Genomic DNA, 6,000 nt, shown 5'->3' on the forward strand with positions numbered 1-6,000 from the left:
CTGGGGTCGCTGGTGCTGCATCTGGCTAGCCAGCTATCCTCACCCGCGCAAAAGCGAGTCATGGGGCTTGTTAATGCTGCCATTGTTCTCGACTTTTCTTGGCTGAGGTGTCTGGCAAGCCATTCGTCACAGATGCTATGCTTAAAAGCTGCCAAGGCTTCGGCGTTCGGACAGTCGACTATTTGGTTCTTTTTAGTAAGAAACCTGTTCCAAAGCTTCCAGGCTGACTCTCCGAGCTGTTGAGTTATATGACTCAAATCGTCCGCGTCCGGAGGTCGGACATAAGTCCCTTGAAAATTTGTCCGAAAAGCGTCTTCGAGCTCTTCCCAGCTTCCAATGGAGCTTTCGGGGAGGCTTTTAAGCCAGTGCCGAGCTAGCCCTTTGAGTTTGAGGGGTAAATACTTAATGGCGTGGAGATCATCTCCTCGAGCCATATGGATATGGAGGATATATTCCTCAATCCAGACCCCAGGGTCTGTTGTTCCGTCGTATGCCTCTATGTTTACGGGTTTGAATCCCTCTGGACATTCATGGTCCAGCACCTCGTTGGTGAAACATAGGGGGTGTGTGGCACCCCTGTATCTGGGTGTATCGCATTGTTCGGATGTTTGTTGTGTTGCATCGTATGCTGGAGCGCGCTTGCGTGGTCCATAGATGGATCTGGTTGCGCCATCCTTTTGATGCGAGCCCTCGCGTGGATCGCGTATTGGCTTATGTGCGGCATTGTTTGCCGCTCTATGTTGGCCGTGAGGTCGTCTATTCGGCCAGATGGCCGTTTTAATTTTTCATTGCGGGGGATCTAAGGCCTCCTCATCGAATTCAGGTAGCAACTTCCGCTTCGGGTAGCTCTTGGTGGGGTGATTACCGCCAAACTTCGCTGCTGTGTTGAGCACTTTACTCCATCTAATTCTGAGTGTGTCTTGCGCAGCCTTGAGCCTTTGCTTCTGCTTTTTTAGACTCCTCGTGGTGGCAACGAGCCTTTGATGGGCATTCTATTGCTCCGGGTGTTTGTCCGGTGTGATGTCATCCGGACTATTATCTTTGACAGAGTCGGGTTGTTCGGTTTGATTCTCCGTGTTGCCATGGTCCGGCGATGGTTCACCCTGCTCTAACGCTGGGTCTATATGTTCGTTGTTTCTGCCGAGGCGGGATTTGGAGTGGCGCTTATGCCGCCGCTTTGACTGCTTCTCGAGGGGACAACCCTTCGTTGCGTCCTTCCGTTCCTCGTCGTCGTTTTCTTTTGGTGTGTCCACCATGCATACGTCATGTGGTGAAGTGGGCGTCCAATGCCCTGTGGGCAGTGGTTCCTATTCGTCTCCTTCATCATCATCCATATCGTCGATGTCTTCGGAGTCGAAGTCGAGCATGTTGGTTAAGTCATCGACAGTGGCTACTAAGTGGGTGGTGGGTGGGCGGCGAATTTCTTTGTCATCCGCATCCCAATCCCGCCGGACATAGTTCGGCCAGGACTCTCCTGACAAGGAGAGAGACTTTAATGAATTCAGTATGTTGCCGAAGGGCGAGTGCTGAAAGATATCCGTGGAGGTAAACTCCATGATCGGCGCCCAACCGGATTCAATAGGAATGGGCGCAGGCGGTTCGGAGTCCGTGGCCGGAGAAGTATCTGGCAGTTTAACAACACGGCTCTCGTGAAGGGTAAGGTCGATATTCGGCTCGATCGCCGTTGGGGATACGGCCTCTGTGGCGGGGTCTATCCACCCGTCCATGGGAGGTGCAACTGGCTCCGAATTAAGGGTCAGAGAAGCTGCCGGTGGGATATCCTGAGCACTGTCCGATGGTAGAGCTAAATCGTACTCATCGTGACTATGTGGCGCACAAGGCAGGGGCCCGAATCCGTCGAAGATCAAGTCTCCGCAGATAACGGCCGTGTAGTTTAAGCTTCCAATCCTGATCTGATGACCAGGGGCGTAACTCTCGATCTGCTCTAGATGGCCAAGCGAGTTGGCCCGCAGTGCGGAGCCGCCGAATACAAAGTTCTGTCCAGGGAGAAAATTCTCACCCTGGACTGCATCGCTATTGATGATTGAAGGAGCCATCAAGCCTGATGGCGACGACGCAGAGGAACTCTCAATGAAAGCACCAATGTCGGTGTCAAAACCGGCGGATCTCGGGTAGGGGGTCCCGAACTATGTGTCTAAGGCGGATGGTAACAGGAGGCAGGGGACACGATGTTTTACCTAGGTTCGGGCCCTCTTGATGAAAGTAAAACCCTATGTCCTGCTTGATTAATATTGATGATATGGGTAGTACAAGAGTAGATCTACCACGAGATCAGAGAGGCTAAACCCTAGAAGCTAGCCTATGGTATGATTGTATGTTATTGTGTCCTACGGACTAAAACCCTCCGGTTTATATAGACACCAAAGAGGGTTAGGGTTACACAAGGTTGGTTACAAAGGAGGAGATATACATATCCGTATTGCCTAGCTTGCCTTCCACGCCAAGTAGAGTCCCACCCGGACACGAGACGAAGTCTTCAATCTTGTATCTTCATAGTCCAACAGTCCGGTCAAAGGATATAATCCGGCTTTCCGGAGACCCCTAATCTCGGACTCCCTCAAAGAGGTTGGGGAAACGTGGTGGTGGTGGAGGAGCGTGGCACACCCCAGCAGGGCTTCGCCAAGCACTGCGAGAGACGAGGAGGGAGAGGGGTAGGGCTGCGCCAGGAGATGGGGTGCGGTTGCCCTTCCCCCCACTATTTATAGGGGAGAGGGGCCGGCCTCCTAAATCCATCTAGAGGGGGGCAGTGGCCCCTGGGGCGGCGGCCCCTCGGGAGGGGGGGGGGGGCAGCAGCCCCCTTAGGGTTTCCAACTAGGGGGGCGCCCGCCCCCGGGGGGGGGCAGCGGCCCCTAGGGTTTCCAACCCTAGGCGCCTTGGGCCCTTGGGGGGGCACACCCCAGACCACTAAGGGGCTTGTTCCCACCCAAATACAGCCCATTAGGTCCTTCGGGGCAGGTGGACCCTCCCGGTGGACCCCCGGAACCCCTTCGGTGGTCCCGGTACAATACCGATAAACCCCAAAACCTTTCCGGTGACTGAAACTGGACTTCCCATATATAAATCTTTACCTCCGGACCATTCTGGAACTCCTCGTGACGTCCGAGATCTCATCCGGGACTCCGAACAACATTCGTTAACCACATACATCTATTCCCTATAATTCTAGCGTCATCGAACCTTAAGTGTGTAGACCCTACGGGTTCGGGAGGCATGCAGACATGACTGAGACATCTCTTCGGCTAATAGCCAACAGCGGGATCTGGATACCCATGTTGGCTCCCACATGCTCCATATGATCTCATCGGATGAACCATGATGTCAAGGATTCAATCAATCCCGTATATGATTCCCTTTGTCTACCAGTGTAGCACTTGCCCGAGATTCGATCGTCGGTATACCGATACCTTGTTCAATCTCGTTACGGCAAATCTCTTTACTCGTTCTGTAACACATCATCCCGTGATCAACTTGATCACACTGAGCTCATTATGATGATGTCCTACCGAGTGGGCCCAGAGATACCTCTCCATCATACGGAGTGACAAATCCTAGTCTCAATTCGTGCCAACCCAACAAATACTTTCGGGGATACCCACAGTGTACCTTTATAACCACCCAGTTATGTTGTGACATTTGGCACACCCAAAGTACTCCTGCGGTATCCGGGAGTTGCACAATCTCATGGTTTAAGGAAAAATATACTTGACATTAGAAAAGCTTTAGCAGACGAACTACACGATCTTGTGCTATGCTTAGGATTGGGTCTTGTCCATCACATCATTCTCCTAATGATGTGATCCCGTTATCAATGACATCCAATGTCCATGGTTAGGAAACTATAACCATCTATTGATCAACGAGCTAGTCAACTAGAGGCTCACTAGGGACATGTTGTGGTCTATGTATTCACGCATGTATTACGATTTCCGGATAACACAATTATAGCATGAACAATAGACAATTATCATGAACAAGGAAATATAATAATAACCATTTTATTATTGCCTCTAGGGCATATTTCCAACAGTCTCCCACTTGCACTAGAGTCAATAACCTAGTTACATTGTGATGAATCGAACACCCATAGAGTTCTGGTGTTGATCATGTTTTGCATGTGGAAGAGGTTTAGTCAACGGATCTGCGACATTCAGGTCCATATGCACTTTACAAATCTCTATGTCTCCATCTTGAACATTTTCATGAATGGAGTTGAAGCGACGCTTGATATGCCTGGTCATCTTGTGAAACCTGGGCTCCTTGGCAAGGGCAATAGCTACAGTGTTGTCACAGGAGAGAGTCATCGGGCCCGACGCATTGGGAATAACTCCTAGGTCGGTAATGAACTCCTTCATCCAGATTGCTTCATGTGCTGCCTCCGAGGCTGCCATGTACTACGCTTCACATGTAGATCCCGCCATGACGCTTTGCTTGCAACTGCACCAGCTGACTGTCCCACCATTCAAAATATACATGTATCCAGTTTGTGACTTGGAGTCATCCAGATATGTGTCGAAACTAGCATCAACGTAACCCTTTACGACGAGCTCTTCATCACCTCCATAAACGAGAAACATATCCTTAGTCCTTTTCAGGTACTTCAGGATATTCTTGACTGTTGTCCAGTGTTCCATGTCGGGATTACTTTGGTACCTTCCTACCAAACTTATGGCAAGGTTTACATCAGGTCTGGTACACAACATGGCATACATAATAGACCCTATGGCCGAGGCATAGGGGATGACACTCATCTTTTCTCTATCTTCTGCCGTGGTCGGGCATTGAGTTGTGCTCAATCTCACACCTTGCAATACAGGCAAGAACCCCTTCTTGGACTGATCCATATTGAACTTCTTCAATATCTTGTCAAGGTACGTGCTTTGTGAAAGACCAATGAGGCGTCTCGATCTATCTCTATAGATCTTGATGCCTAATATGTAAGCAGCTTCTCCAAGGTCCCTCATTGAAAAACACTTATTCAAGTAGGCATTTATGCTTTCCAAGAGTTCTATATCATTTCCCATCAATAGTATGTCATCCACATATAATATGAGATATGCTACAGAGCTCCCACTCACTTGTAAACACAGGCTTCTCCATAAATATGCGTAAACCCAAACGCTTTGATCATCTCATCAAAACGAATGTTCCAACTCCGAGATGCTTGCACCAGCCCATAGATCGAGCGTTGGAGCTTGCATACCTTGTCAGCATTCTTAGGATCGACAAAACCTTCCTTAAGGAAACCATTAAGGAATGCCGTTTTGACGTCCATTTGCCATATCTCATAATCATAGAATGTGGCAATTGCTAACATGATTCGGACAGACTTCATGATGCGGAGCATCCCAAGGTCATCCCCATGGACCTACCATCGTCTCACCAAGTGCCTACTGGGCCCATGACTCGATCACGCGCAAGAGCCCTTGAAACCGAGGTGACATCTCTCCTCTCACAATTCCACTCCGATGCATAGGAAGCATGGCTACTACCTCATATGGATACATTATGCATACTCAAGTACAATGGAGAATCTAAGGAGCAAGGACAAGAAGAAGAGGAAGATGGACGAGAAGATGGAGAAGAAGAGCTGCAGGAAATTTCCCAGCCACCGGACGACCGGCCGGGACTGGACGTCCGACGCCTGAAGCGTCAGCCGAGCTCCAGCTAGCGGACGTCTGACCCAGACCGGACGACCGGTGCCCCTACACCCGAAGCGAACAAGCGGACGTCCGGTCCGAACCGGACGACCGGCACACCAGCACCCAAGGCAACATCAGCGGAAGTCCGGAGCCTCCGGACGTCCGGTGCCCCCATCACAGAGCAGAACCAGCGGACGACCGGAGGATAACGGACGTCCGGCAGCTCCTGAGACACCGGACGACCGGTCCCCAGCGGACGTCCGGTACCTGGCTGCGTCCAGATTCGGGCCCGAGGCCCATGTACCCCTTCACTTCGCCCTCTTTTGCACTTAGACTATAA

Source organism: Triticum aestivum, chromosome 5A (genome assembly GCF_018294505.1).
Source record: "Triticum aestivum cultivar Chinese Spring chromosome 5A, IWGSC CS RefSeq v2.1, whole genome shotgun sequence".
Lineage (NCBI taxonomy): Eukaryota > Viridiplantae > Streptophyta > Magnoliopsida > Poales > Poaceae > Triticum > Triticum aestivum.